A 24,237-nucleotide genomic window follows, 5' to 3' on the forward strand; every position below is an offset into this window, starting at 1 on the left:
GAAGGCTTGTAAAATCGTTGGGCTACTCCCATCGGGAAAGAGATGCAGCCAGAAATGCCAGGCTGAGAAGCAGCTCCTTCCCATACACAGAGAGACTGCTAAATGACTGAGAGACTGCTGAAGCAAACCCTCCATGATTCAACTATTAATTTAACAATAACATTTATTGACATTACTATTTGTGTATCTGTATCATTTGTCCGCATGTGAATTATGTGTGTTTACACTGAGGACTGGAGAACACCGTTTCATCGGGTTGTACTTGTACAATCAGATGATAAATAAACTTGAACTTGAACCTGAGACCACAAGTGAGCTTGACTTCAAGTCTCTGCCCTCCGAGGGCAATAAGGGATGGGCAAGAAATGTCAGTAGTTCCAGTGGTGTGCCCAAATCCTGTGAAAAAAAATGAATTGACTAAAATCTTCACAGCTTCATAACTTCCCTTTATTTCTCACTCGGACCATGGGCATCTCTACCATTCACGTTCATCACAGACATCCTGATCTGGAGGGCCTGTTCACGAGCTGTACTGTTCTATGTTCTCTGATACAGTGTAATACCCTCCAGCAAAAATAAAACATTTAATACTAAATTTGTGGTCATTTTGAGTGGATCTCTCGTGTCAGTTCAGGGTGATTGAAGCCACCAGATCTGCATGAGCCCTTTTATAGAGTAAAAAATTGTGACTGTAAAAGCGGATATTCTCGACCCTCACGTCGCTGAACCTACCTCCATAAATCCTCCACGAGCGGCTCCGAGACACCGAATCTGATCCTTCCTCAGCTGGTCGCACGGGTGGAGCGGAGTGCTCTGACTCGCTCTGTAAATGTACTGCCGCTCCAAGCGGCTGGCCAAGGGCGGGCTGGTGACGTTGCGATGACACCCGTCAGTCTGCGCCCCAAGCCCCCGGTTATTGTAGCAGTAAGTGCTGGAGGCCGGACTCCCTCGATGTGCCGGAGGGACAGCGCTGGGCAGAAGAAGGATCGATGGCCGTCTTCGTTGCCCACAATCCTCTGCACAGCTGGAACCGCTCTGCGTTTCCCAGAGTGCTTCCAGCTGCATGGGGGATTACGGGTAATCAAGACACCCATTGCTTGCAGCGTATACATGCCATGCTGGCAGCGCTACAGTGCCAATTGCCCTGGCTCCATCAGCTCTGGAGGACGCATTGAGGCACTGCTCTTCATAAAATTAACATTGCAGCAGTCTTTTTGGCCTTGTCTATAAAAAGGTAAGCGCACATTTTTTTCCACCCCTCCATAAATACAGGATTTAATTCAGTTCATTGAATTCACTCTCCACCAGAAGAATGAACTGGCTCCACAGGTTCTAGCTGCATTGCCTTAATTAATATTGAGGAATGGAGTGTGCGATTTACATTAAAATGCGAATCATGGAGAAAGAATGCCTTTTGCTCTGTTGTGTATCTAGATTTCACTTTGGCAAAATGAAATTGAAAATTATTGATTGGATGCATTGATTTTGTGATGATATAGCATTAAGAAACGTTTAACCACACGTGTTTTGACAGAATGTGTTGAGTTTCCTAAATGATTTTAGGAACCCCTGCAATGCTATGGTGAATAAAACATTGGAAGCTTTCTTGTTACTTCCCTCATCTTCTAACACATTGTTTTCATTGATACCACTTAGAATCATAAAACAGTACAGAAACAGGCCATTTGGCCCTTCTAGTCTGTGCTTAACTATTATTCCACCTAGTCCTAATGACCTGCACCTGGACCCTATCCCTCCATACCCCTCCCATCTATGTATCTAACCAAGGATTTCTTAAATGCCAAAATGGAGCCCACATTCACTACTTCAGCTGGCAGCTCGTTCCATACTCTCACCACTCTTCGCATGAAGAAGCTTCCCCCTAATTTTCCCTTTAAATATTTCTCCTTTCACCCTTAACCCATGAACTATGTCTCATCCAACCTCGATGGAAAAAGCTTGCTTGAATTTTCAGAATCCGAATCCGAATTTATTGTCACGAACAAGTCATGAAATTTGGTGTTTTGCAACACCATCATAAAGCAGAAATTCATATTATATCCATCTTACAACATGACTATAAATAAAATATAAAAATAATAGTTCACAAAAAGTGAGGCAATGTCTGTGGTTCACTGATTATTCAGGAATCTGATGGCAGCGGGGAAGAAGCTGTCCTTGTGCCGCTGAGTGCTCGTCTTTAGGCTCCTGTACCTTTTCCCTGATGGTAGCAGAGTGAAGAGGGAATGGCCTGGGTGGTGGGGTGTTTGAGGATAGAGTCTGTTTTTTTAAGACACCGCCTCATGTAGATGTCCCCGAAGGAGTGAGGTCTGGCATCTGTGATGTCGCAGGCCCAGTTAACAACCCTCTGGAGTTTGTTCTTGTCCTGAGAGTTGGAGCCTCCATACCAGGCAATGATGCAGCCAGCCAGAATGCTCTCCACAGAACATCTGTAGAAGTTTAAGAGACCTACCAAATCTCTGAGACCTCACAAAGCATAACCGCTGGCGAGCCTTCTTTGTGATTACGTCGACATGGAGGCTCCAGGACAGATCCTCAGAGATGTTGACACCCAGGAATTTGAAGTTCTTGACCCTCTCCACTACTGAGCCCTCGATGAGGACTGGGTCATGTTCCCCTGACTTCCTCTTGAAGTCCACAATCATCTCTTTGGTTTTACTGATGTTGAGTGTAAGGTTGTTGTCATTACACTATTCAATGAGCTGATCTGTTTCCCTCCTGTTTGCTTCCTCATTGCCGTTTGTGATTCTGCCGACAACTGTGGTGTCATTGGCAAACATGTGGAATTGGAATTGTGTCTGGCCACACAGTCATGGGTGTATAACGAGTAGAGCAATGGGCTAAGCACCATCCTTGGGGTGTGCCTGTGTTGATCATCAGTGAGGAGGAGATGTTGTTTCCAATTCGTACTGACTGGTCTTCCGATGGGAAAATCAAGGATCCAGGTTGTGGGGGTGGGGGGTGGAGGGTGGTTCAGAGGTCTAGAATTTGTAGCTTCTTGACCAGCACTGAGGGAGGGCTGAGCTGTAGTTGATGAAAAGCAGCTGTATGTATGAATTGCTGTTTTCAAGGTGATCCAGAGCTGAGTGGAGAGCCAGTGATATTGCATCTGCTGTGGACCGATTGTGACGATGGGCTCATTGCAGTGCGTCCAGATCTTTACTTAGGTACGTGTTAATTCCGGCCATGACCAGCCTCTCAAAGCATTTCGTCACAGTAGAAGTTAGTGCTACTGGGAGGTTGTTGTTGATTTTTCTCTATAGAGAATTTTCTCTATCTCTACATGATCTCCTAAAGAAATCAGTGGTGCTAGGGTTGGATATGATTCCCCTCTGAGGGAACAAAGAGAAGACAGAGGGACCCAGCAAATCAGGCGATATCCATGGAGAGAAATGGTAAGTTACTGTTTAGAGAAAAACATGGTATAGGAGTAGTAAAGAAAAGATGGAATCAATGGAATTAGATGGGGATGTAAGCTTTGTCTCTCATGTTTTTACTTAAAACTTGCATTTTTTTTCTGTTCTGAAGTGTCTCCCAACCTTCCGGAGAGGCTGTTCACACAAAGCTCCAAATATCCATATCACACCGTGAGTTTAGTGCAGTATTTATGTAGCCTGGATGTGGGACGCCACTGTGTCGATGTTGACTGTGGCCTATTATCAACATGCAATATACAGCGCCACTGCGGCAATGTCATCAGTGACATGAATCATCCGTGTCTGAAATATCCTGCAGACAGAAGAGCGCTGTAACGTCGAGTAGCGTAGGGGGTCACTTAATCTACTCTGCCACAGTGCTACCACTGATGTGAGGCTGTTGACGGAGTATTTGACCTTGCATTCATCCCTCTCCTGCAATTTGCTACTACGGGTGACTGCGGAGGCCAAATCGTTGTGTCTATTTGAGCCAGGATATCAGAAGGGAGAAGGCAGGGGAGTGGGGCTGAGTGGAAGAATGGATGGAGCGGACTCCATGGGCCGAATGTCCTGCTTCCTCTCCTATATCTTATGGCTTCACACATACTCGATCACAAGACACCCAGTCGCTACTGGTGGACATAATCTATGGATCACTGAATTCCATTCACTCTGGTTAAATTGCTGCCACTCTGCTCGAGGTTAATAAATGAGCACAAGACCCTAGACCTTCCCTTATCTGTGTAAACATGCAGTGATTTCAGAGATTGCGTAAAGCTTTAAAAAAAAATACAGTAGCCTGGATTTGAATGCCGGATCAGACCGATGGGCCGAATAGCCTAATTCTGCTTTTGCATCTCATGGTCTTCAGTAACGTGACCTCGACTCTGATAAAGCTTGATCAAGAATTACAGAAAGCCCCAAACAAGCATCTTGTGATATAGATCCAGTGCAGAACATTTTTTCTTTCTTTGATCTTCTGCCATGTTCAGAAGATCATCGAGCAACTTCAAACCACAGAAGATGAGGATACTTGACTTGAAGATTGAGAACAATCCATTTTCGAATCCAGAACAGGCTACGGGACATCCAAGTCCTCTGCCATCCAAACAAATACATCTAAAATTATAGCTGCTATTCCACACCACATTGAAATGAAAATGGAATTGGTCTCTGACTTGAATGGAAATTTCTCAGAGGTAAGGTGATAGTGTTTATCTGATCAGATAGCTTGTTCCCTGGGCTGAGTGTGGGACAAAAGGGACACGCGGTGGATGCTGGGAATTTGGAATTATTCTTGTTCGGCCAGACGTGACTGAGGATGTGAATAACATCAGTTTTACGTGAAGCAGGTTTCACCTCCCCAGGATTTCATTTGGCATTTTTACACAGAATCTTCAGAATTATTCTGAAAAAAATTGGCACACTTACCTCCGGTGTGTCCCGATGTGGTTGTTTACACAAGGGCACTTTTAGCCCTTCGTTGAGACTGTTGTTTTGGCCTTCATCAAAGTACGAGAAAATGCTGGCAGGTGTCAGAATAAAAGAGTGGGGGGGAGGCAAAGGCAGGAGATGATAGGTGGAGAAAGGAGGGAGGGGGCAGGAACAATGATGGGGAGGAAGAATGGCCTGGTGAATGGAAGGTGGAAGGGAGGAAAAAGGCAGAAGGTTTAATGGAAAGCAGAAAAATTTATGTTAATGTCATCTGGCTGGAGTGTGCCCAGATGAAAAATAAGGTGGTGTTCCTCCAATCTGCCGGTGGTCTGGGTGGGATAGTACACAAGGCCATGGACAGACATGTCAGCTTGGGAGTGTGACTTGGAAATGAAATGGTTGACCTCTGGAAGGAAAATGTGTCTGGTGGTGGGATCCTGCAGTAAGTACCAGAAATTCTAGAGGATAAAGTATTGGATGCAGGATCTGGTGGGCTGGTAGGTGAGGATGAGGGGGATTCTATGTTTGTTGCGTTTGTAGGTAGAGGGGGCCAGGCAGATGAATGGAAAATGGAGGCAATGTGGGTGAGAGCCAAGTTGACAATGATGGAGGGGAAGCCATGTTTATGGAAGAAGGCAGACATTTTGGAAGATCTGGATTGGAAGACCTCATCTTGGGAACGATGGAGAAATTGAGAGAAGGGGATGGAATCCTTGCAGGGGACAGGGTGTGAGGGAGGGTAGTCCAAGTAGTTGTGGGAGCTGGAGAGTTTGTAGTATATGTTGGTGGAAAGCTTGTCTCCCGAGATGGAGACAGAGAGATCCAGGAAAGGGAGAGCATTGTCGGAGATGGACCAGGTGAGTTTGAGATCAGGGTGGAAGTTGGCCGCAAAGTGAATGAAGGTGACGAGCCCATCGTGGGTGCATGAGGCAGTCCCGATGTAGTCATCGATATACCAGAGGAAGAGTTGAGGGGACTTGATTGCTTCACAAAGCCCACAGGCATAGCTGGGACCTGTGCGAGTGAGACCGGAATTAAAGGAGGAAGGAGGAAAGGAAAATAGTATTAGTCTTTGTAGCACAATAGAGAAATGTAAAACTAGAGGGCATAGATTTAAAGAGAGAGGAGAATGGTTTAAAAGGAACTGAGGGCCACTCTTCTTTACATGGATGGGGTGGTGGGTGTATGAAAAGCTGGAAGAAATGGGAGAGGTGGGGACAATGGTAATATTTAAAAGCCATTTAGACAGATACATGGATCTGAATGGTTTGGAGGGAGGGAAAGTTTACAACGTTGTTAAGTGCACACTCTTTGTTTCTAGCTGATAATGAGGCCATTTGCTTGAGGCAAGAAGTGCTTAGCCACTGAATTTAAGATGAGAAGCATTTTATTGGACTTTTCTCATGTATTTGATTCATTCCTCGGTGGGAACATTGAGTTGTAAATAGCTGTTTGCACTTTCAAGATTCCAGCATCTGGTGCTTTTGTGTTTCCCAGATCTTGCATCCCCCCCCCCCCCCCCCCCCGAGCTCTTTGTCCCAAGTACTGAGGCACTGGAAAGTTATGCAGATCCAAGACACAAAGGGCAGTCACAAGAATGCTTGGGGCCCCTTGACCTGGACAACTTGCATTGACATTGGACCTTTAACATTACGGAACTGCCCAGGACACTTAACAAGTCTGATATAAACACAAAAAAGATGACACCAAGCCTTTCACGATGCTTCTGAAGACCCATCTAAATATTTCCTTTCTGACTCAGTGTCTATTTTGGTCGGATTACACCTGTGCAAAGAACTCAGTGTTTTTACGTTTTCTGTGAAAGTGCTATTAAATTGCAGGTGGTTGCGATTTGCAAAGCCTGTGGTTTCAGAATGCAGTTCATTAAACAAGTACGTGGGATGTTGAGAGACAGTGCTGGAGAAACTCAGCATGGTTAAACTGTACTTTATATAGCAAAGAGCCCACCGCAGAGCCCACCTCACTGACAAAAGGCAAAGGAGGAAAAACCCAACACCCAACCCCAACCAACCAATTTTCCCCTGCAACCGCTGCAACCGTGTCTGCCTGTCCCGCATCGGACTTGTCAGCCACAAATGAGCCTGCAGCTGACGTGGACATTTACCCCCTCCATAAATCTTCGTCCGCGAAGCCAAGCCAAAGAAAAGATATAGCAAAGTTAAAGATGCATCACCAACGTTTTGGGCTTGAGCCCTGCATCATGGCATGGACAAAAGGGAAACACTAATTGTGGGCTGGAGATGAGGAAATCCAAGATCCTCCGTACCAGGCTGAGATGCAACCAGTCAAATTGCTATCCACGGTACACCTGTCGAAATCTCACGAAGTACAGCCACTGGCATTCTGGTTGAGCTCTTGGTGCAGGTCTCACTCCAGCACTTCAATATGGTCCTTTTGCAACTTGGTCGAGCTCTTGGTGCAGGTCTCACTCCAGCACTTCAATATGGACCCCCCTAACCCCTCCCCCCCCCATCTTCCTAAATTCTCCTACTTTGTAAAATTCTATCCATTCTTGTCTTAAATATACTTACTGCTTCAATGGGCAGCAAATTCTGCAGATTCACCGCCCTCTGGAAAAACCTACCCTGAATCTTGAGGCTATGTCCCCTTGTTCTTGTCTCCCCACCAATAGAAACAACTTCTATCTTTCACAATTTGATATATTTCTATAATATTCCCACTCATTCTTCTAAATTCCAGCAAGTACAGACCCAGATGACTTGATCTCTCCTCAGAGGCCAACCCCTTCATCCCTGGAATCAACTTGGTGAACCTCCTCTGCATTACTCCAAAGCCAGGAGCATTCTTCTCTTCGACCCCCTAAAAAAAGTGAATGTTTCATTAAGATGTTTAATAACTGGAAAGATGAACAGAGAACTTTGAAACATGCAGTTGGTCAGAGAATATCCCCAGCGATTGAGCACATAGAGGTGCTGGGTCTTCGCAGCTGGTGCGCACTAATGTGGTTGGTGGATATAGCAACACACAAAATGCTGGAGGAACTCAGCAAGTCAGGCGACATCCATGGAAGGCAAACAGCCAACCTCCTCCCCCAATCAGCTTTTGCCTTTTGTGGAAGCTGCCTGATCCTCGGAGTTCATCCACTATGCTGTGTGTGGCTCCAGTTTTCCAACACCCGCAGTCTCTCTCGTTGACCTAGGGTTGGTAATTCCATCATTTTGCCAAGAGGTGGCAGTGAATCTCCAGTGGAGTCCCACCATCCCATGGAATTCCTGTTGCTCTGTGTGAACCCACACACACTAAAATTGTTTTTGTCTGAAGTGCACTGAATTACACCAGTATTGGGAGAGATTCCAAAGACTACATGGTTCAATGATTGGGGTACCAATGAGGACATCAATTGCCTTTCACAGGTATTAACCCATAGAGAGAGTCTGGAGTCTGAGTATGAATGAGATTCATTGCTGGTGAAGTTAACAGAGAATAGAATTCCTATTGGACCTTCTCTTCTCCCTCAAGGTTTCACTGAAGTAAACCTTGGCGTCTCTGCATGAGAAGTCTGATCTAGTCTTGACCAAGCCAGGTGCTCCAAAGCATTAGAAACTGTAGCCCTTTTCACACTGGCATCCCAGTAAATTGGCCGTTCAGTATCCCGGTTAATGGAACCATTTTTGCTTCACACTGGGCACTTTTAACCAGGACACTTCCTGATTTCACACTGACCACAAGTTATCCCCAGCGATAGGAGAGTCTAACGTCAACGTTTTTGTCTCGGGATTTCATCTTTTTTTTAAGCAGTAAAACATCACTGTTTATAGTACTATTTGTCAACGACAAGTTGGGTCCTCCAGAAGATGGCAAAGTTATCTTTAAATCAATGTACAACAGCTTCTCTTTAAACTTGGGGAGCTCTGGATGTGTAACTTCCCTTCAATTGTTTGACTGCAGTAAATAGGATCAGTTCTTATCTACATTGTACTCATGTGTATGACAATGAACTGATTATCATTGATATGATTGATATCCGCTAAATATTTTAATATGTAGCAGATTAATTATCAGGACATCTGACGTTGTAATTTCTCGCAGGATCACGCAATAGAGAGTACATAAATGATGGATAACTCACATGAATGCATTATGGCGCAGGAAGGCTTTAGAATTCAGATGCTTTCTGAGTTCTGGTTTGAATTTGAACCAGAGCAGGGCCAACAACCTTATTGGGGAGAAAGTATTGCTTGTGAGCTTGCTCTCTGACGGTACCATTTCTGAGTGGTGGGGAGGGTTTTGCCTGTGATGTCCTGGGCAGGGTCGTATTAAGCTATTGCGGGGCCTGTAACATATGGTATAAAGGGGCCCTAAATAGTGCCAGCTGGCGCATGCGCTTGTCCTAAATAGTGCTGGCTCGTGCATGCACGGTGAGGGGGAAGTGGGACAGCAGCGTATGAAGTGCTGGCTGGCGGACGAGCAATGAGGGGGAAGCGTGATGGCGGCCCCTTCCCCCCTGAGAGTTTCTGACACTGACCCTGCATGTCCTCCGTTTTGAAAAGTTTGAAATAATCTTAATTATTCTTAATAAAATGATGTTTGCTTTCTCAGATCTCAATATATTCAGTGATTACATCCTTGATGAAAGGTTATAATAATTTTTGTTACCATCCCTTTAAGCTTTCATATATCCCACCAATTCCCCTCCCCAAACCTAAACAGCCATTATATAACACTAATAGTATTACTTACATGTAGGTATCAAATTTCAAATATCAAAATATTCGCTCTAGAAATGTGCCTCAATACTTATGTTCAGTCTCCATTTCTTTCAGAAGTTGGGAATCGACAAATTGTGCTATAATTTTACAAACCACAGTTTGAGGTTAGCGATTTTAGCCAATTATCACCTTTAATCGGGGTTATTAACACAGACTGTGGGAGTGTGGTATCTCATAGCCGCTGTGCAAAGATAAAAATGAAAATGTTTAAGTTAAACACACCTAGATATAATTCATCGTACATAAAGTAAGCATTTAGCGCGGGGCCCTTGAAAACGCTACTATGTTCATCTGGCCCTGGTTCCGGGCTGTGGCCACTATCTTTTGCAGGGGTTTTCGCTCAGGAGCATTGGTGTCCCCATACCACACCATGATGCAGCCGGTCAGCACACTTTCCACTGCACCTCTGTAGAAATTTGCCAGGGTTTTGGGTGTCACACCAAACCTCCACAAACTCCTGAGGAAGCAGAGACTGATTCAAGTCTTTCACACACCATCACTGGCAACAGTGATCTGCATTATGGTGCATTCTCTTGTTAATGAGATGAATAGGCCAAGATCTACACTAATTCTGACTTCCCAGTTCAATGAATGCTTCTAACAGTGAGCTAGCAGTTCAAAGACCCTAGAGACAATTTTTCCCCAATTTTCAAATCAGACTGGTTACTAAATATATGGAGGATTAAAAAAGAAAATGTTGCATTCGTACAGGTGACAGAGGTTTTGGGAGTGATACATTTGATTGGAAGTGCAACGAAGCCTCTTAAAAACTTCTACAGGTGTACTGTGGAGAGCATTCTGGCTGGGGCATCACTCTCTGGTACCAAGGTGCCAACGGTCAGGACAAAATAAAACTCCAGAGGATTGTTAACTCGGCCTGCGACATCACGGACACCAGTCTTCCCTCCATCGAGGTCATCTACAAGAGGTGGTGTTTTAAAAAGGCAGCCTCTGTCTTCAAGGACCCACTACCACCCAAGCCATGCCCTCTTTGCTCTGCTACCATCGGGAAGGAGGTGAGGTGCAGAAGATGAGCACTCAGTGGCACAAGGACAGCTTCTTCCCCGCTGCCATCAGGTTCCCGAATGAACAATGAACCACAGACCCTGCCTTACTTTTGACTTTTTTCTTGCACCACTTTTATTTATTTTGTACGGCAGTTTATAGAATTGTGTGAGGCTGCTGCAAAGCAATGAATTTCATGACGTGTTCGTGACAATAAATTCTGATTCTGATAAATTCTAATTAATGCTCTGTACGAGCTCCATGACATGAAAGGGTGGGGTGGGGGGAGCAGTTGAACATAATGCAAAGATTGTATGGGGATTAATGTTTCCAGAGAAGTGAAATTGGTTGTGGTGGCAGATGTTCCTGATAAGCAGATTCCTTTAGGCTACTGTCAAATGTTCATTGCCTTAATGATTTTCAAAGAGGCCAATCCTTTTCTCAAAGAAAATTGGAAATCTCTCTCACCTCCACCTGTCCAGTGTATATGTGTATTCCTGTAGTATTAGAACTCTTATCATCAGGACTAATCAGGAGCCAAGACAGAATTAGATAAGTCAGTGGAAGAATGTAAACAATCTCCCATCCATTACTTTGTTAATGAAAATGAGAGTCTATTATTCTATTACAGAGCAGACTCTGTGTATATCAGTTTTCATTTCTTTTGTGAAAACATAATGCTGGAGAAACTCAGCAAGTCAAACAGTGTAATTTATTTAGCTAAGATAAAGATACATAACCAACATTTTGGACTTGAGCTCTTCATCAAGATTAGGGTTGGTTTTGTACTGCTATGCTTTTTTTTTAATGCAGCCACTGCCTTCCAGCAAATTATTCCCATTTTCCCGGAATGCATGTGTAAAAAGCTTGGAATGGAAATGAGGGCACCATTTCCATTCCGGCCTTTTTCCCCCTAGACCCCTTGTCAATTTCCCAGAATGCCTGCAGTCTGAAGCGAACTGCTGACATTCCATGAACAACGGGCTAATGAACAGGACATCACCGCGGTGGTGTGGCAAGTCCCGCCTCTTTACTTACTGCACTTCCAGTACGCTGTCTAAACCCGCGTAAATAAATGGAGATTTGCCGTTTTGGTCACTTGTGCATAGATGTTGGATATTCTTCAGACCTGCAAAATCACGCAAAGTCTATCTGAAGAAACATATGAACAATATAAAGTTTGACCTGTGAGTTTCTCCAGCCTTGTGTTTTCGCTTCAATCATGGTGTCTGCAGATTTTCATGCTACTTCAATTCTTCTGTAATTGGTTTCTGCTATGTTGGCACCAAATGTTGAATGGAGAGACATTTCTCTCTGACCTCAGCACAAAACTAGTTATCAGGCAGGTCTCTGAGACCAAACACGAGGCCACTTAGATATTCACCATGATGCAAAAGACCCATTGTGTGTTTGCACTGTGGTCCGGAGAAGCACGGTTTCATCTGGTTGCTTGGTTCTTGGTTCTTTTTTTTGAATATTTTAGTTATATAATCAAAGAAGTATCAGAAATTAAACCATCACAAATATATAAAATTATGAAAAGGAATCATTGATACAGATTGTTCAAATTTCCAAAAAATAAAAGACCCCTATCCCTCCTCTTCCCGAACAAAAACCCCTCGAAAAGAAAAGAACAGAAAAATAATAAAGAAATAGAATGAAGAAAAAGAAAGAAAGAAAGAAAAAGGAACTGTTGTGATCCGGAATCCAGCTCAGAAAATCCAGTTCTTTTTTTCTCCACCTAGATCTCAAATATGGAAGAAAGGATTTTTAAAAATTGAAAAATAGTAATAGCTCTTAAAGTATTCAACCCTGCATTTGTGGATACGGCTGCCAGACCTGCGAAAACATATTGTATTTTTTAATGATAAGAAATTTTCTCCAGGGGAACACAACTCTGTGTTTCCGCATTCCGTCGGGCTATGTCCAGAGGGGAATCTGACTTCCAGGTAAGTGCAATACACTTCCTGGCCACTGCCAATGCCACTTTAAGAAATTCTAATTGGTCCTTGGGCGGCCTCAGTTTAGTTCTGATGTCCACAATATTTCTGAGGAGAAAAGATTCTGGACTTCGTGGCAATTGTTTCCCCAATATGGTTTAATAAAGTTCTTAAATTTTCCCAAAGTTTAGAGCATGACCAGGCAGAATATAAGAAGGGATCTGTTTCTCACCCCCATCTAAAACATATGGAATTTAATTTATGCAATTTCTGTGGGGGGAGATAGAGCTGATGCAAAAAATAAGACCAGGTCTTATCATTAATACTGTCTGATTTCCATCTTTGTTTTGATTTGTATAACTCTCGCTTAGGAGTGCCCGATTGAAGTAGAAAGTACATTACGGATGTAAATCTCTTTGTGACCCCCTTTTGAAGTAAAATCTCCATTTCACTGCACTCTGGCAGAATTAGGGCTTAGCTCTTAATTGAAAGTGGCAGAAGATTATATTATTATGGATATTGTATTCATTTTTTAAGTGCCCGAATGACACTAATTGCCCTTGCATGTAGCAATCTTCTACATATCTGATCCCTTTATGGGACTAGGCATGGGGAATTAAATTGTCCTTAGTTAAAGAAATTATTCTACTTTGAATCAAGGGCATTTTTGGAGTTATCTTTTTCCTTGAACCAATTAAATTGTTCAGTTTGTGCCAGATATTCATAACGTGCCTTCTTTCCAGCAGAAATAAATTTAGTATCCCATTTCTAAATAAAGTCTTCTGCTACTCTCTCTCCGACTTCGTGCAGTTCAATTTCCACCCATGAGGGCTTGTTTCTTCCATCAAAGAGGGAAGAGCCAAATTTAGTTTGGGCTGCCCATTAATATTTGGAATTTGGGAGTTGTAAACTACCCATATGATATTTCCAAGTTAATTTTTCTATGGAGATTCTAGCTAAATTACCCTTCCAAAGAAATTTCCTAATTAATTTATTGAAGTTTTGCAAACATTTCTGTGGTAATGGTATTGGAAGAGTTGGGGAAAAGACACTGTAGGCGTGGAATACATTCATTTTAATATTGTTTACCCTTTCCAATCAATGTTATTGGTTCATGATTCTTGATCCTCCAAAATACTCTGGAGGGAGTGTTTAATCATCTTCTGTCAGATGATAGTAAACTTGAACGAAAGCAGTTTGTAGGTCAAGATAAAGTTTGCAATGAAGGAACAGCTCTCCAGGACAACAAATCACATATCTCTAATATTCATTGAACTCGGACCAGATCAGTACAGTGAGGATTGATGGGTCCAAAGAAAAAACACAATTACGAAGGTTTGTTGGATTGCAATTGTTTTTCTTGCCATGAGGAATCTGTTTGCTGCTGTTTGTAACAATTGTGACCAAACATCAAAAGGCTCTTTCTAAATGTAGTCTTTTTCATTCTGAGGATGTCCCAGAACCAATCTGGGTGAAAGAATCCACAGATGACAGAAATTGCAGGTTTGAACATCCTTTAAAATCTGTACAAATCTACCCAAATCAATCAAACCTATTGATGTTTTCTGCCCACCAGACTGAAAAAAAATCTATTCAACCTCGTTATTTTTCTGAAGGGATGTTACCAGGAAGGAGAGCTTTTATTCTGCACCAAGAAGGTAATGATGTGCCACCTTTCCTGAGCTGCTGTTGTAGAATCATGGACACGTACAGCACAGTAACAGGCTCTATAGCGCATCAGGACTGTACTGACCCTTTCCTCCATCAGCACAAATCCATTTGTCCACAAAAGGACTGCATCTTTCTCTGCCCTGCCAATTTATTGTCATAGAACATCGGCATCTACAGCACAGTACAGGCCCTTCAGCCCACAGTGTTGTGCCAACCTATTAACCTGAAATTTCCCGGTTGCATAGTCCTCCAATTTTCTTTCTCAGTTCCATGTCCCTATCTACCTGGTGCTTTAAAAGATTGTATTCAACCTGTCTGTCTAAATGCCTCTTAATTATTTGTAGTTGTATCTGATTCCACCACCTCCAGGAAAAAAAATACCCTACCCCTCAGAACCTTTTTAAAGCACCATCTTCTCATCTTAAACTCATGCCCTTTTGATACCCCCACCAAGGGAGGTTTTGACTCTCCATCCTGTCTATGCCTCTCATAATCTTGTATATTTCTATCAAGTCCTTCTGGTCCCACAATACCATTGGGTAGGGAGTTTCAGGATTCAGAGCCAGTGATGAAGGTACCAGCACGTCGTTCCAAGCCATGATGTTGTGAACACAGACAAGAAACTGTATGTGCTGTTGGCACATCATTACCTTCTGCTGCTTTCAATGGAAGAGTTCTCAAGTTTGGAAGGTTGGAGCCAATGTGTACTTGTTGCAGTTTGCTCACTGCATTCGAATAGGTACCTTCCCAACATGACATCAGATTTTAGATGTATTGTCAGAGTATATACATCACATACAACCCTGAGGCTCTTTTTACCTGGGCAAGGCAGAATTACCACTTACTGCTAGTGTACTCAACATCCCAATTCAATTTATTGTCATAGTTATAAGACAGTGTCATGTTACACGAAATTCCTTTTTGCCTTCTGCAAGACAGACAGATTCACCACCAGCAGAAATTGCCTCAGCACCCCTTACAGTCAGAGAGCGAGAAGCAAAAGAGAGTCTCCCCACCCCCCCCCCCCCCCCCCGAGCGCCTCCAGTGCTTCTGCAGTTCCCACAGCCACCCAGCATCCAGTCCAAACCATTGGCGACCCGAGCTCCAGTTCCGGACCTCTGACACAGTCAGGGACCCTTTGGCACCCTCGCATCCTGGTTCCGATACCTGGCACCCCCTCTGGCCCATTTGAGTTAGTCCCCAGCAGTCCGCGGCCCGGTGTGAGTCTCCCGTCAGCGGTCTCCAGCAGCTTCCACGGGTTCCTCGCGTCGAGTCCCCAGCAGCCCCGCCGCAGAGCCCCCTCACTGGTCCACCTGCGTGGTCGCAGTCCCGTGGGTTGTCTCTTCAGCTTCTCCTTCTCAGACGTGGGGTTGGCCTTCCCATCCTCTGGTGCCCTGCTTCAGATCCTCCACTTCCCCGGAGTCTGCAACCCCTCGTGGCTGCTGCCGATTAATAGGCGCCACCATCTTGGACGCAGACCCCGAGGTTGCAAGATCGCAAATAGAAACCCCTGGTGGCTCCCTTAATGGCCGTTCCAAGCCCGTACGGAGCCGACTGTTCAGTTGACTGTGCGGCTAGACCCTGTGGGCGCTGCATCTCCATTCCTTCGCTCCCCATGGGTCTGCACCAGCGCCGGCGCCACCATCTTCACTTCATGTAAACAAATAAATAAATGTAAAAAAAACTGCAGAGAGAGGAAAAGAAAATCAATGAAATGCAAAATTGAGGGACCTTAAATGAGTCCCTGATCGAGTTTGTCGTTGAGAAGTCTGACGGTGGAGGGGTAGCAGCTGTTCCTGAACTTGGTGGTGCGAGTCTTGTGGCACCAAGACCTCTTTCCTGATGCCAGCAGCGAGAACAGAGCATGTGTTGGGTGGTGTGGATCCTTGAAGATTGCTGCTGCTCTCTGACAGCAGTGTTCCCATAGATGTTCTCGACGGTGGGGAGGGTTTTGCCTGTGATGGCCTGGGCTGGGTCCACTACTTTTTGCAGAGTTTTATCCTTAGGAGTATTGGTGTTCCCATGATGGAGCCGGTCAGCACACCTTCCATCACACATCTGTAGAGATAGCCAGGTTTTTTGACATTATACCAAAACTCCGCAAACCCCTGAGGAAGTAAAGGTGCTGATGTGCTCGAGGCAGGTATAGGACAGTTAGTCCTTGAGACTGGTCCACCTTTCAACAAGATCATGCCGGTCTTTCAGCTGCACTAATCCCTTAGCCCTTGAATTTGTTAAAATATATTAAAAATCAACCTATCATCATCTCCTTTGTTATATCAGTCACTGGCCTGTCCAGATTTACCACTGTGGGGGAAGGAATTTCTTCTCATCCCAGTCCTTATTTTAAGATGGTGACTCCAGGTTCAAGATGCCCCTGACTGGACACATAAGCATTTACCCTGTCTCGCACCAAAAGAATTGTGTATGTTTCAATGAGATCAGCTCTTGTTCTTCAGAACTCGATAGGATGAGTCCAATCTGCTTTGTCCCTTCTCGTGTGACAAACGTCCATTGAGACACCCAATTTCAGTGATTTGCATCATGAGCCATTTTGCCTCACCCCTGCTGAATTTTTTTTAAAAAATTTTTTTTGACATCCAACACTGTAACAGGTCAATTCAGCCCTATGAGACCGTGCCACCCAATTTCCTACATCCCCGGTACGTTTTTTGAAGGGTGGGAGGAAACCGGAGCCTCCCGGAGAAAACCCGTGCAGAAACGGGGAGAACGTACAAACTCCTTACAGGTAGCGTGGGATTCGAACCCAGGTCTCTGGCGCTGTAAAGACGATGCACCAACTGCTACCCCCCCCCCCAAAGCTTTCTTAGCAGCAACTTCTCCTTATAAAGGGCCGCGGCCTGAAACATTGACTGACTATTTCTACCCATGGGTCGTGCCTGACCTGCTGAGCGCCTCCCGTGATTCTTTGTTTGCTCAGGATTGTGTCTCTGTACCTCCCTGATTTAATCGGCTTTCCACCGTACCTCTCTGAAGCATTAGGGGATGTTTTTTTTTCCTGTGGAAGTTGAAGTTTTTTCAACGCGCTTTTGTTATTTCAGCTGCTCTGACTATTAAAAGAGCCATTAATGGGACCGAGAACCTCACTTTGAAAACGCTGCCGGCTTGGCTTCCCAAATGCTCATTCCCCCTGTCCCAGCTTTACCTGCTGATGTTACCATTGATGCAATACCCCTCTGGCACAGACTTTAGACGCAGATGCACACACAATCTTTCGGCGCAATTCACGCTGATGGTGGGTTTCGCCGGACTTAATCATTTCCGTTCGGAAACTGAGGCAGGTGTTTCCATTTGCAGCTCCCTGAGGCACGGCAGGCATTTAATTGGTGTTAGTCACACGACTAATGAAGTTGTACACCTCACAGCTCACTTTTCCTTGACTGTGCACGGGAATTGTAGAGAACTCTTGACGTTTGCTGTTCGTTCACCAAATAACTGAGGGCAGGTTGCCCAGAACTCAGGAATTACCATAAAAAGGGTTTATGCTGTGTCATCGAAACCTCGGTTTAACATAGTTTAAATCAACGACTTGTTTCCCTTGTGGATTAAGGAACTGTCTAATGTAGTTCTGTCCATTGTATGAGATGACTTGTTATGTGTTTTCCTTCAAATTTCGTATGTTGAACTCAATAAAAATATATATTTTTTAAAAACTTTGGGCGCAGCACCTAATGAGCCAGAATTTTGGAGATTTAATCAGCGGTGCACCTTTCACTGACCACAGCCATCTTTGAAACTATTAGTGATTTGTCTACTGTCCCGTTGACTTGCTGCCACCGCACGGTGTGGCTGTTGTGGGGAGAGTTCATCGAACCCTCAGTTGCTTCTCACCATTGACCCAGCTGCTGGCATCACACATATTGTGATCGAGAAGAACATGCTGAGAGATGGCGTCCTGATCAGATCTTCCCTGCGCATCCTCCCACAACACCTGTTGCCCTTAAGACCATTGCAGGTGGGGAAGAGACAGTCGTCCTCCTCTTTGCAGACAGTGGATTTGCTAAGAGTGCGGCATAATATAAACATTGTGTCTTTTTATTCCCGGCCAAGGTGAATCAAAGCGACAAATTATAAAACTTGATTTTTCTGATATAGGCGTAATTGAAGAAGCTTCATGAAAAAATGTTGGCACCTTAGTGCTTTCTTCAGGTGAATTATCCTAGCTTCTTTTTGAATATTTTTTGATTTTTTGAAAAATATGCATAATAACATTTTCAATATCACAATAGATTAAACTTTTTCTTTCAAACAACAACAAACTAAAAACAAAACCTTCTCTCCCTCCCTCCCCCCTTCCGTACATACGAATCTGTCCACCGTCAGAGCTTACATATCATTTAAATATATAGAATATCATTGGGGAAGCCACGTTTAAGTATATATAATATTTGCTTTTTTTTTAAATTACTGTATCTGGGCCCCTATGTGATCCAGATGTGGCTGCCAGATCTTTATAATAAAGTCATATTTATTCGTTAAGTTATACGTGATTTCCCCCATAGACCATCATGCTGTGAGTAGGGGGAGCAGGGGTCGGAATTGTAAGTGATTGTGATTCATTTTCTTTGCTACCACCAGTGCTATTTTTATAAATGAGATTTGATATTTATTCAATTTGTCGCTTATTTCCAGTAAATTACCTAATAGATGTAGCTCCAGGTCACCCGTGAAGGCCACTCCTGTTATTCTGGTTAAATTTTCTGTGATGTTTTTTGCCAAAATGGCCTCATCTTCACGGACAATCACATGGCATGCAGAAAAGGTCCTGTCTCAGCCCCACATCTGAAACACATCTCTGAGATTTCTGCTTTCTGCGGGGTAAGATATAACTGGTGTAGAAAATTATATTGAACCAGTCCATATCTTGCATTTATAATTGATGTCCTGCTGTCCTTACACCAATCTGACCAGTTTCTTTCTGAAATCACCGCACCCAAGTCCAATTCCCACCTTTCTCCTGACCTCTGTAATCCTGGTTTTACACTTTCACTCTGGAGAGCATAGTACATTTTTATTGTTCATTCTGTTTCACTACTTTCAGGTGGGCGCAGCGCTGGTCCCCATCGTTCTCTTAAGAAGCTGGAGAAAAAAGAAGAAGGTTCCCAAGTTATTTTTTAATCCAACAATCCTTGGTCTTAACATTGCAACGTGGAATATCTTTAAAATACAGCCAGCTTTGCGCCAAAAGAAATCGGATTCTCGCTGGTTGAAAATGATGTGCAGGCCTACTGATGTCTGAGCTGCTAATGTCAGGCCTGTTGACACCATTTAGTTTTCTTAGGGTGGAGGGCACCATTTGCTGCTGTCCCAGAAACAAACTGAATGAAAGACAAAGGGTAATAAAGTGATTTAAAGAAAATCAGGTAGATTGTTATTACTCCCTGTCATTTCTTCCGCAGAACCCCAACGCCTTTTCACAGAATCCCAGGGTTCCACGGAACCCAGTTGGGAAGCCCTGCTGTACCGGTATGAAATGCATATACATCTACTGAGTATGAAAATACTTTCCACTATTTTCCTTTGTTCATATTTTTTTTTATTGTGAATCACATTTATTTTTGAAATTTGAAAAAATGGTACTGTGTTATTATAAGTTATGCCCAATTTTTGTAAACATTTTCAGGTGGTCCAAGGGGGTCTTAGAGCCAGATACAGTACACATTTATCATATCAAAAGAGGGTGAAATCTTGGAACTTGTGTTTCTTTTTTGCCTTTCCGGGTCTTCAGGTTGGTGTAAGATTGCTGGCAGTAAGATTGTTTGGTACCCCACTGTTCTGAGGCCGTTGATAACCATTTATGCCAAATAAGCTACCTGATTTAACAAATTGGTGCTACTGGTTGAATTTTTTTCTTCAAGCAAAGCTCTGATACTGATTTCTGGTTACTGTAACAGAGTCCCCAGAGCAAAGCCCCCACCTCTACTCCAACAAAGCCACTTAGCAGGCTCCAGTTACTCTTGATATCTCTTCGATTCCCAGCCAGTCAAACAAACAGTTATCTGGAACCCTATTGATTGACAGCGCGACTAATCAATTAAATTCTTAATTCTATTTGCTGTGGTGATGAGGTGCATTGATTGCTGGGAAATCCTTAGCAATTGATTTCAGAGAGGCTGAATCATTTAACATGATACATATGGCTATTAAGTGCCAACGACACATGTTCGAACCTGGCTCTGACTGTATCGCTCTTGTATGTTCTCCCCCTGCCTGCGCAGGTTTTTCCCTACGAGTTTCCTCCCACCCTCCAAAACTGTACAGAGCAGTAACAGGCCCTTCCGTCCAATTCACCTACAGTCACCTACAGTCCCATACATTTTAAAGGGTGAGAGGAAACTAGAGAATATACAAACTCCATCTGGACAGCGCTGGATTCGAACCCAGGTCGCACTGTGCTGCCGCTAACGGTTTCCTGTAGAAATCTTTTGGCTCCCAGAGGCTAACCTTCATTCACTTGAGTTTGTCCAACCTCTTCTCCTTTTAACACATTGCTTTCCTAGCCACAGCCCTTTAAAAGGCGGAAAAGACATGACCAGATCAGAAATACATGCTTGGGGCCCCTTGACCTGGACAACTTGCACTGAGCTTCTCAGGACACTTAACAGAACCAGTATAAACACAAAGATGGCACCAAGCCTTTCACGATGCTTCTGAAGACCCATCTAAATATTTCCTTTCTGACTCAGTGTCTATTTTGGTCGGATTACACCTGTGTAAAGAACTCAGTGTTTTTGCTTTTCCTGTGAAAGTGCTGTTAAATTGTAGGTTGTGGTTGCAGAATGCTGTTCATTAAACAAGTATGCAGTGGGGCAATTTTTTTTTGTTCAGCGATGTTCAAATTGGTCCCTATTTTCCTTGACTCAGAGTCTTGATACATCTTTTATTTGAGAACCATTTAGCAAATACAGTAATACCCCTGGTATCTGGCACCTATAGGGATAAGTGAGTCTGCCAATTGCTTGAGATTGCGTGGATTAGCAAACTAACCAATAGGGGGCACCAATTTTAAACTTGCGTAACTTTTACCTGTTTACTTTCTGCAATTTGTTTTTTGCCGGTTTGCTTGAGGCTGCTGGTGGTTTACATTCTGGATAACAGGGATTTTAATGTAGAATTCTCCTCTCACATTTATGCAAGGTAACACGTTTTTTTTAAAAAAAATAGAATTTACATTTTTTCCCTCCAGTTCGAAAATGTCTTTCAGACCGGCCATTCACACATTGCACGACCCAAAACTCGAAATTTCCGTTTCTTTATGCGAGTTCAGACAACGTACCGGAAGTGCGATCAGCAAAGAGGCGGGGCTTGCAAATACGTGTTATTCATTAGCCCGTTGTTTCCGGAATGCCTGCAGTTAACTTTAGACTGCAGGTTTTCCAGAAAATTTACCAGGGGTCCAGCAGGTAAAATTTTGGAATGGGAATGAGTCCCTCATTTCTGTCCTGAGCTTCTTACACTGACTGTGTTCCAGAAATTTGGGAATAATTTCCCAGAATGCAGCAGCTGCGTAAAAAAACACAGATCACCAGAAATCTGTTTCCAATGCAGCATTAAAGCAGTGGCGGCTTGGTGCACTCTTACGTTTTAGCATGGGGAGACTGCCAATAGATATGATAATATAGGCTCAAATCCGCATGTAATCACCCGGATTACACATCAAGATCAACCATCATGTTGTGATGAATCTGGTGATAATGCCTAGAAGCCCCATTGTTCCAACCAGTGGGCGATGGGTGTTTGGAAGTAACATCCAAAGCACAAATGGAGAATGAAACTGTCAGAGAATGTGATGGGAAATCACGTTGGATTGGCAGGTACTTCCCTCACTGTTACCTTGGTTCAGACAATAGTAATCTATCCTGTTTCAAAAAGAATATGAGGATCCGACTTGGCCACAAGAGTTTGGCCCCAGTTCAATGAGATTATGGCTTACAAATGAACTAATTCTATTTGGACAGAAAGTCATGTTCAAAAGAATTAATTGAAGGGAACAGCCTCCCAATAAATATCTAACTAGGTGCATATCTGCTGTATCTAAGAGTCATGGATAGCTGTCAACCGCTCTGTTTCAACTGCTCCATTTCCACCCCTCTGATTCCACCTGTTTCTACCACTGTTTCTACCCCTCTGTTTTTACCCCTCTGTTTCTACTCCACTGTTTCTACCCCTCTGTTTCTACCCCTGTTTCTACCCCCTATTTCTACCCCTCTGTTTCTACCCTTGTTTCTCCCTGTTTCTACCTCCCTGTTTCTATCCCTCTGTTTCTACCCCTCTGTTTCTACATCCCTGTTTCTGCCCTTCCTACCAATAACTTGCAAACAAGTTTATGTCATATGCACCTGTCTGGAGGAAATGCCTTTCCTACTTTCGACAGTGTTGTGCTGCAGCTCTCAACTCGAGCAGATCTTTCAACCGTGGTGTGGTGGTACACCACTGGCCTACTGCAGGGGTCAACTTCTGTACCTGCAGAAGAGCACCGGGACAAGACAACACCTGGCCAGCTGTCAATCAGCCAACCTGAATGGACCAAGCCCCACCCGGTCGGCTGTCAATCACCCTCTGGGATATAATCCTGAGCCGGCCCTTCGAAGACACTCTCAGAGTTTACGGCAGCTCTCCTCACAGCTGGCTCTGTCAAAGTTTACGTCGAATTAAGTCGGTTGTAGTCGTTAGGTTTTGTGTGTTTGCTTCTGTCCGATAGCATTCCACACGTGGGTCCCAGTTTGAATGGGTATCCTAATGCAAATCCTCCATTTGATTCTGATCCAAAGTCCAGCTGAGTGCTGAATAAGAGGGCTGTTGTCACCCAGCACCGAGCGAGGAGGAGGGACAGAGCTGCCAGTGGCGCTGCTCGTCAGTTTGTCTTGTATAAACATGCCCAGAAAAGTGCAAATGCTCATCCTTCTGTGGTTGTTTGTCTGTCCCGAGCAGCAGTCTTTGAAGCCAGGCTCCTCTTGGACAGAACACAAGAAATGGCCTTGTTTGCACACAGGTCATGCTAAACAGCTCTGAATTAATGCAGCTGGTAATTACAGACTTGTGAAGAAATGCAGAGAAACAAGACCAATTCCATGCAATTCAATGAAATCTGTGCTCATTTCCCTGCATACAAAGTTATTGCAGCCTTCCCCCAGGCTGTCAGTGGATAAAGAATGATTGTTTCCCCAATGCAAACCATACATTTAAATTAGCTGGTTCTATACACCAAGATATTCTAATTTTCCTTTTAAGATTGTGAAGGATCAATTTACCTATCTTGGTTTTACAATTACCAGGAGTTATAAATCTTTTTAAGAAAAAGCTTTCCACTTTATTTAATCAGGTCAAATTACTGCTATCGAGATGGTCGCCTTCAATTGTTTCCGTAATTGGTTGCATCAATTCTGTTAAAACAAACATTTTACCTAAATTTTTGTATCTTTTCCAATCTTTATCTTTTCATTCCCAAATCCTTTTTTGACTCACTTGATTTGCTCATATGGCAAGGAAAACGCCCCCCGGCTTAAATAAAGCTCATCTTCAGAAAACTGAAAAGAATGGTGGATTGGCGTTTCCTGATTTTAGATTTTATTTCTGGGTGGTCAACATAGAGAATTTGTTTTTTTTGTTACACTTCGATAATCTACTTGACCGCCCTACATGGGTAGAAATGGGACTGAATTTTACTAAAAGTACTTCTATGTTGGCAATTTTAGGGTATTTTTTAACCTCTGCTTTATATAAACGAATGGATAATTCGATAATTCAACATAGTTTGAGATATGGGCGTAATTTAGAAGGTTATTTTTTATTTCAAACTTTTTCTCTTGACGTCCCTATTACATCAAATCATCTTTTTCATCTTTCTTTGTAAGATTATGACTGACACAGATTGGGTATTAAATGTTTTAAAGACCATTTTATTTGAAACAATTAGCTGGTAAAATAAGATGCAAAATGAGGGGACAGAGAAGCCATTTGGAGGCACAAGTACAAAGG

Source organism: Narcine bancroftii, chromosome 14 (assembly GCF_036971445.1).
Source record: "Narcine bancroftii isolate sNarBan1 chromosome 14, sNarBan1.hap1, whole genome shotgun sequence".
Classification (NCBI taxonomy): domain Eukaryota; kingdom Metazoa; phylum Chordata; class Chondrichthyes; order Torpediniformes; family Narcinidae; genus Narcine; species Narcine bancroftii.